General features: G+C 45.8%; 1 pseudogene; it reads right to left on the minus strand.

Moving 5' to 3' along the window:
* Window positions 1–6,259: 6,259 nt before the first annotated feature.
* LOC123800599 (small ribosomal subunit protein eS1 pseudogene) lies at window positions 6,260–7,265 on the minus strand (annotated as a pseudogene).
* Between the last annotated feature and the right edge of the window lie 1,976 nt (window positions 7,266–9,241).

Below are 9,241 nucleotides of genomic sequence, written 5' to 3' on the forward strand. Positions count from 1 at the left end.
CTGGGATCATTGCATCCCACCTTTCTCGAGCTTGGGTGCTAAAATTTCTTCCCAGAGTTGGGTTTTTAAAGAAAACAGGTTTAAAACTGTCAGCAAGAGAGGAGAGAGGCCAAATCGCTCTCATGCTTGAACCCCTGGGCCAATTTGTTTGTAATTGGATTGGTATGCAGCAAAGATAGAGCTGTCTGGGGGAAATGCTCCCCGCCACCCCCTCCCCTTTGGAGGGGCTATTTCTCCTGGTCCTCAGTCCAGTGCCAGTCCCCAGTGGGGGAGAGGCAGAGGGACCCTAAGCACAGAAGAGAAGGGCTGATTGTGTGCACCTACAGAACGGGACTGCCTCATGGAAGGAGGCAGGACCCTTCACCAAAATAAACCCAGAAAGTGGAGCACACATTGCAGGGTCGGCGTCCAAAGTCAGGGACTGTGGGCCAAGGAGGAAGCTTGGATGAGGGAAGGGGAGGAGGAGACAGTTAGTGGGGGCTCCAACAAGAGACTAACAGCAGCCCTTGCCAGAAACCTAAGGAAAACTTTTTTTTTTTAATACAATGAAATTGCTACCACTTCCATTGCCTCCTCAGTTGAGTCTCCACGATCCAACTGCCAGCCAGTCATAGAAGTTCTATCTCGCGCCCCGCATCAGTGACAGAGGCAGAAAAATGTGGACTTGGAGAGAAACAGACCTGGGTTCTAATCATGATTTTCCTACTTCCTATTATGGGATTTTAACCCAGTTGAACCTCAGTTTTCTGATCTATAAAATGAAAAGAACTCCTACCAGAAGGCTGACCTAAGGGGATCTTGAACTTTTGAAGGGCCGTATTGGATACTATTCATTGTCAATCAGCATTCTCCTCACCCCTTGCGTGGGCTCCTCTTTCTCTCAGGTGCCAGATGCTGGGAGCCACACGTCCCAGAACTTCCTCTCCACCCGTGTTCTGGATATGACATGTTTAATGCTAAAATTCTTTCGTGGGATACCTGTAAGGCAGAAGAGAGCACGAGGCCCCCTCCTTCTCTCAGCTCTGATGGGGTGAGACTGTGAGCTTTCGCAGATGTGACCAGTGTGGCAGCCCCTGGTCTCTCTCACTGCTAGGCCCCAGCTTCAGGGTCACGGGCCAGTTGTAACTCCCCACAGCTCCCTGGCAGCCTGTGGTGGCATAACCTGAAAGCTAGGAGTAGTTCACCTTACTTTCTTGACTCCAGGCTTTTCCACAATCTAGTAAGCACTTGTATTAGTTTTCTACTGCTGTGTAGCAAATTACCACAAACTTAGCAGCTTGAAATAACAGCTATTTATTATTTCACCACTCTATAGGTCAGAGGTCAGGTGGGCTCAATAAGGTTCTAGGTCAGAGTCTCACCACGCTGAAATCAAGGTGTCAGCTGTTGACAGGGATCTTATCTGGAAGCTCTGGGAAGAATCTACTTCTAAGCTCATTCAGGATTTTGGCAGAATTCATCTCCTTATAGTTTTAGGTCCCCGATTCCTTGGTGGCTGTCGGAAGCTCCTCTCAGCTTCTTAAAGCCACCTACATCCCTCCCCGTGTGGCCTCCTCCATCTTCAAACCAGCAATGGCACCTTGAATCCTTCTCCCAACATGGCAGCCAGAGCAGGACCCATCACACCCAATCCCCTCATACTTGGACTCTGACTCTCTTTTCTCTTCTCGGCCAGAGAAAGTGCCCTGATTTTAAGGGCTTGTGTGATTCGATCAGGCCCACCCCAGTAATCTCTCTTTGTGGGCCAGGAGAAGCACCTGAGAGTACTAAGGAAGGACGGACCATGATCAGATTTATATTTTCACACAACCAATATTTATTGAGCACTTACAAAGAAGGTAGAAATCCACTGGTACTGCGAGTATTGCCATATAATATAACATAATCGCAGGAGTGACCAGCATATTCATAGCTTCTGGGATTAGGGTGGAATATCATTGTGGGGAGCATTTTAGAAATTCTGCCTGCTGTAGCACCTAATTCCTTCTATTAAATCACGTTCTTCTTGACAAGCCTGGAGGGGTTTTTGTTTTACTGTACTGAACCGTAAGTGATCTGAGATCACAGTCTGTAAGCAAACTCAGAAATGAAGAAAACAATACTTCAGATTATAATACTCTTACTCATGGAACTTTCAGGACTCTTGCCCAACAAACATCAGTTCAACAAACAATTATCTAGCAACCGTCATGTACCAGGTCATGCTACGTTTAAGGGAACCAAAACGGAGTAAGAAACCCTACCCTTATGGTCTAATGGGCAAAAGAGACACCTGAGTAGAGCTTTCCAATGTAACATGTCATCAGAGAAGATAGGCGAGATTAGATTCAAAGTTGAATATCACTCGTTTGCTCAAGAAATTTCGATCTGATATCTACTCGGGGTCAGGCATTGGCTTAAGTGCCAGTGACTTAAAACCATGAGGCATATTACTGCCCTAGAGAAACTGAAAGCCAGTGGAAGAGTCAGGTACGCAGTATCTATTGTCAGATATCACAAGAAACCGCTGTGTTTTAATAACAGCTGCATTTTTTGACTTTTTACTAGTTACTAACCCCAACTACGTTAAATACTTTATACACATTATCATATTGAAATGTCATCTTAGGCCTGAAAGTGAGAAGGAATTATTTCCTGAATTTTACAGAGGGGACTGAAAACAACTCACTTTTCTAGGATAAGACGGATCTGGGTTTGCAACCCACCGGATGCAATTCTAACTCCCCTCATAGAGGATAATGTCAAATGTCGAATGCTTGTGTTCTGCCCAGATCCCTCAGGATCTTTTTCCATCACTTTTGTGCTGCCTGCCCCATCGCACCCCACTCCCATGGGCTTCGCTTCCCACAGTCAGAAACCCTCTGTCTTGGGGAACTATCCTTGGACTCTCCTGCACCCACCCAAAATGGGGAGAGCCTCTGGGAACACACGTTCCCTGGGTGGTCTTTGACCAGTAACTGGTGGAAGTGAGAGCGTGAAACACTAGTTCCCTGGCCTTGGTCAGGAAATCTCCGAGGCTTGATTTATAGAGTCCTGAGCAAATCCAACCCTCGGTGGGACTTTATGACTGCACACTTCCCGGGCTTCCTCCCCTCCCTGCCCTCTGCCCCCCACCCACGCCTTGCCTGGTTTCCCTTGAGAATTTCCTTACAAACACTGACACACAGATCTGAGAGTCTGCCCTGAGACGTCCATGCTCTGACATTTACACCACACCACCATGGGAACCAAGGGAAGAGGGGGATGAACTTGGTTAGGGCCAGCTGGTGAAGACTTTCCAGTTATGAGAGATAAGCAGAGGCCTGCCAAGGTGGCAAGAGGGAAGGAGAGCATTCCAGGCAGAGGAAACGGCACACAAAACCACAGAGACGGCAAGTCAGAGGAGAGATTTAAAAATTGGACATGTTGGAGCAGAAGGTGGGCTTGCCAGGAGCTGGAGCTCTCGGGCCAGGAGAAGCACCTAGGACTGCTGCGGACGGACGGACCGTGATCGGATTTATATTTTCACACAACGAGTATTTATTGAGGACTTAGAATGAAGGTAGAAAACCCACCTCGGTCCTGGGAATATCGCAGTGAAGACCAACCTCATGGAGTTACAGAAGAATCCGTTTCTGCCCAACACAGCAACCACTAAATACACGTGCCTACTTAAATTTAGATGAAATTTAGCTTTCCAGTCACATGAGCCACATTTCAAGTGCTCGGTAGCCGCACATGGCTAGCCTATTAGATGGCTCAGGAGCAGAACATCCTCACCATTGCAGAAAGTTCTATCGGACCGTGCTAGTCTAAGCACATGAGAGAATAGCTATGAGTCTTCCACCTAATTTTTAATTCATATGTGGCTATCTCCTATTTAGTCTTTTTTTTTTTTAAAGACTCTCCTTGTGCGTTTGCATTTTTACACAGAAGACGGGGGGTTCTTTTGATTGCACAACCGGGTCTCTGCACAACCACCTGCATTTGGCAATCAAATCATAGTCGTGGCTGTCAAAAGACCAGGATTGCAGAAATCCCTTTGAAAGTGCACGTGGTCCTTTTATGTGCTGGATGAGGGAGATACGCTCACACCTGCCTGGAGAACCCAAGCAGTGGAGTCTGCCTGCCTCCAGCTGTTCACGGCGCTCATTCTGAATGCTTGCAGCCCAAAGCCCATCCTCTAAAAGCAACACAATGTTCAGGAAAGAAGCAGAACCTGAATTCATCACCTGGCATTCTACCATTTCCAGGGCCACAGAAATGAAAGCAAAATAGCACTACCAACAGTAATCTCTGAACTCTGTCATGGGATTTTAAACGGATGATTTTTAAAAAAGTTTTACCTGATGAATTATTAGGAACTGGAATTTTCATTGGAGAGTTGGTGCCCCCTTCATCTGTGTTCTTTTTCTTTTTTTTTTTTAAGATTTTATTTATTTATTTGACAGAGATAGAGACAGCCAGCGAGAGAGGGAACACAAGCAGGGGGAGTGGGAGAGGAAGAAGCAGGCTTCCAGTGGAGGAGCCTGAAGTGGGGCTCGATCCCATAATGCCAGGATCGCGCCCTGAGCCAAAGGCAGACGCTTAACTGCTGTGCCACCCAGGCGCCCCCATCTGTGTTCTTACAAGAACCAACGAACAACAAAGTGTTTCATGATAGTCTAGAATAAATCCATCAAAAACATAAAAACTGGGTGATGTCATCTAAGATTTTAATCAAAATGTCACTATAGAGAAATTTAAGCTTAACCATTCCAAAGTGTGAAGTAAAATCCTCATGAGTGTGGCACTCAAAAATGAAATTCCCCCTAAAGACTCAATTTCATATTCAACTGAGAAATTTCACAATCAATTCCCCCCAAAGAGGCAATTCAATCATGATAGGATTTAGTTTCCAGGCTCTAACCAAACATTGCTGACCTTACGAAAGCTCTTTTTGTTACAACGATTAGAGGGGTTAAATGTAAGAGAAGAGAAAGCGCTACTTTTATAAATAACAAAATACAACTTTGTTGACTGTCATGCCTGCACCGAAAGCTTCACTCAGTCCGCTTTATCGGATTTTTGGTAGTCTTGATTTATAATAAACTGGCAAACACGAGTAGACCAGTTCCTAAAGGCCTGGAGCATCTCTGGGGACAGGCCTAAGTAGCAAAGAGACCGTAGTATTTCCGGGGAGAGAAGGTATCATCGCCACGAATAAGATTGCTTTTACATAGAGTTCGCTTTGTTTTTTCGTTTTCTTTTTTGTTTCTGTTTAGGACTCTGCTAATTCTGTTGCCCTGGCACCTGCAGGCAAAAGGCTACAGGATAGTCCCATTCTCTTCTTTGTCTAATTCCACAAGCCTAAGGAAGCAATAATGACCAAGCTCTTGGAGTTTTCCAGTTGAGTATAGAGAAGGGCATTGTATTCCACAGTATATTCTTGCAGCCCTGCCACCAGATGAAAGGAAAAGCATAAAAGCCCCAGCAAGGCTGGAACTCTGCTTTTCCTGCTGTAACATGCCATCAAATGCGGCCGGGGCCCTCCACTGATGTAGGCATTCTGTTGTTCACGTTCGCCGAGTTCAGCTGAGGATGTCTGAGACCAACAGGTGGCCTTGCTAATGGAACAGATTCACTCATTGTTTGTGTGTTTAATGAATCATTGAGTTACTGATCAGCAGTGAGCAACAGAAGCTGTTCAAACAGAGAAGAAGCCCAGCCGTGAGCTGGTGTCGCCACCACGCTCCTTTGAAGCACGGCTGGCCCCACGGGCTGTGAGGGAGGCTTGGGGTTTACTCCCTACGGTTCCCAGAAAAGCTGGTAGCAAGAAGAGGGTGTTATTTCTAATTGGATGATGAAAGTCAGCTCAGGGGACAGAGACCAAAGGGCCAAATGTAAAAAGGGGAGGAAGTGAAAACATCTGAATCAAAGGTTGAGGTAAAAACCGAGAGACAGGTGTTTGCAGTGAACCGCGCAATAACCCTCGTCTTGCCTCCCCCCAGGTCCTCAGGAAGCAACCAAGTGGGGAAGGACCGAAAGAAGTAAGAAAAAGCAAGGCTTAGGATTCAGATGCTGATTTCCTCACAAAGAGTTCATGGTGCGGTGGGAATTCTCTCTCTTATCAGGAGGCAAGTCTGACCTTTGTGAGATTCCCGCCAAGTTGCGCCAGGGCCTTTCCTGTGAGTAGATTTTGACTGAAGGTGTGCCGGAATTGCACATACCGGGCTGCACATGCCTTTTCTTTTCCTCCACAAATAAGACTTTTTATTTGTCTCCATTGAAAGTCTGAATTTTAAGCAGATTCTTGGACTAGTGGCTCATACCCATCCGCTCATTTAACTGTATCCCCTGTCTCATTCCAGAAGCTTTTCCAGAACTATTACCTTCACCATGAAGCAACATGCGTTTTCACATTTCAAACTTGGGCTTCTTCAGCATTTTTTACTTTTCTGATGATCCCATCACAGAGGGGATAAGTAGATGGGCAAGTCTTTTCTATGTCTTGCCCAGTGCTGACTGTAATCAAGTTACCGGCAGCATCTTTAAAGCCATTTGTCTGTACCTCTTGGGTCATGACTTCTATCATCTTCTGGATTTGGTGGACCTGTAGGTGCCGAGTGTGAGAGGTCTTCCAAATCTGATCATTGCTTTTTTAAAATAAAACCAACACAGAACAAATGAAGCATATAACTCCCAGTAGTCTTGATAGTGACATGAGCTTCAGTCATGGTCTGCCATTTTCTTGACCAGGGAGCACATTTTTCATGGGTAAGATCCATGTCATAGAAGTTGGGCGGGCAGTTTCACCTGAATATCCTCGGTGGTTTAGTTTGGATTTTCTTTTTTTTGTTGTTGTTTAAGATTTTATTTATTTATTTGACAGAGAGAGAGACAGCCAGCAAGAGAGGGAACACAAGCAGGGGGAGTGGGAGAGGAAGAAGCAGGCTCCTAGTGGAGGAGCCTGATGTGGGGCTCGATCCCAGAATGCTGGGATCACGCCCTGAGCCGAAGGCAGACGCTTAACGACTGCGCCACCCAGGTGCCCCTAGTTTGGATTTTCTAATGCAACTTCATCATTCTGCAGAGCAGCAGGCCTCACGTTATGACCCCTGAGGCAATCAGATGCAATTTTGGTTTCCTTAGGCCTCGAGACTACCATTTTTCTGTGTTTCCTATATCAAACACAGCTGGTGCTTTTCCACCATACTGATCTTCCTTAGAGAAGGAACCAACCACTTTCTTCTTGGTTTCCTTTTGCCACCTTTTGTGGGAAGCTCTTTTTTAAAGATAGGGGTCATATAAAGATACGGCAGAGTGTGGCTTGGTGAGGAGAGCACTGGGCCATGGGTTAAGTATGTGTGTCTTAGTTTCAACTCTGCCACTGTCTCTGGAATACCACTGGTCATATACTTCCTATGGCAGAGCCTGGCTACCTAGTCACCAAACGTGCTTCCTTTCCTCTTGGACACACAGCTAAACCCAGGTTCTGGCCTTCCTCATAGCCAGATGTGCCCATATGACAGGCTCTGGCCAATGCAATGTGCACCAAAGTGTGCAGTTAGACCTGGAACATAATCCTCGTGGATGATTGATCCTCCATGCTCTCTTTTCCCTTGTCTTCAGCTGGATACTGATACCTAGGGTTGACCTGGAAGTTCACAGAGCCTCTGTCAAGCTTGGGTTCCTCTCCACCCTCAGGGTAGCTGGAGAGTCTAGGGTAGTGGAGTGCCCAGGCTGGACACCTTAGTTGCAAGCAAGCTCCTCCGTTTACCTTGCACTGTACAAACATTACCTCTTTCTACATGTGTCATAAAACTGAACAGTAAAGAGGTGCTCCCATGCACTCCCAAGTTTCTTACTGGCCTACCATCTTTGATTCAAAGCTATCACCTCATTTATACTTTCATCCATCCTAGACAAAGTCAGGGAGGATGCTCTTCCTGTCTCCTCAAGATCGGAGGAAGGAGTGAGACTTTTCTCTATTACATTCTCCATCAAGGATAGAGATAAAGGAGGAGTAAAGAGAGAGAAAGTAGGAAGTCTGTCAGGGTCCACCAGTTAGTTAGTGGGAGAGAGTCAGGAGGAAGTCTAGAAGGCAGTAGGATGAATGGAGACTCGGGCCAGAGAATGAGGGTGTAATTTGCCATTGCAGCAGGCTGGTGGCAGATCTTTGGGCTATAAATCCTGAATGAGGTCCAGAGAAGTGACAACAAGCTTCTAGTCCACCAGCACATCTCTCTCTGTGGGTTTGTGCCTCAAATCCTTTTAGAACTGAAGATCTTGACCATTCCAAAATGAATTTCCATGCATACGTCCTCTCCAATAAAGCCTTCTTTTCAACACAGAGGAGGATGTGAAAGCTATTGCTCCCTTAGGCAATGTCATTGCTATTTGAAAAACCAAGATGTATATACACACACGTGTCCTGTGTGTACATAACTTACAATACAATTTTCTGATTCTGAATGTGTGTGTGCAGTGGAACGTTAACTCCTCCTGGATGTGAATCTGCACCATATGTCCCTGTAGTGGGAACGTGTCCCGGTCGTAGAGTAAATGGGTTGCATTTGGTTCGTGGCATTAAATAGTCAAACTAAGTACTTGCTATTGAGACAATGCATAACTAGGCTACAAAGATGTTTATAAGCCCCCATTTTTTTACAAGGTGAATGAAGGATAATTCCACATTGTCGTGTCTTGTTTTTTATCTTTGAAACGTTTTGTTTTATTATGTAACAAGCACAATGTAATGAATATTATTCTAAATGTTTTTACAGATATTAGTTTATTTAATTCCCTATTAAAGTGGGACATTCAGGGGGCACCTGGGTACTCAAGAGTCTGCCTCCAGCTCAGGTCATGATCCTGGGGTCCTGGGAGAGAGTCCCGCGTCAGTCTCCCTGCTCAGTGGGGAGTCTGCTTATTCCTCTCCCTATACCCTCCCCTGGGCTCATGCTCTCTCGCTCTCTCTCTCTCTCAAATAAAAAAATAAAATCTTTAAGAAAACAAAAATTAAAAAAAAACAAAGTGAGACATTCAGGAATCCCCCTCTAGCATGAGGAAGAGTTTGGTGGAACGTGGCAAGGACCCTAGGTCAGAAGATCTTGCTTGCACATCACAGCATGACCAAGGTTGGTGAGCAGAGATGGAGTGATAAAATTACACCTCCCTAGGCTCTGCTTTCTCACTTTTGAAGTAAGAAGCTCAAGCTAGATGACCTCCAGCGTCTAATTCAATGCGAGGACCATTTTGAATTCACTCTCCTCCTGGCCCC

Source organism: Ursus americanus, chromosome 26 (genome assembly GCF_024610735.1).
Source record: "Ursus americanus isolate L20-20 chromosome 26, mUrsAme1.1.p, whole genome shotgun sequence".
In the NCBI taxonomy this organism is placed as follows: domain Eukaryota; kingdom Metazoa; phylum Chordata; class Mammalia; order Carnivora; family Ursidae; genus Ursus; species Ursus americanus.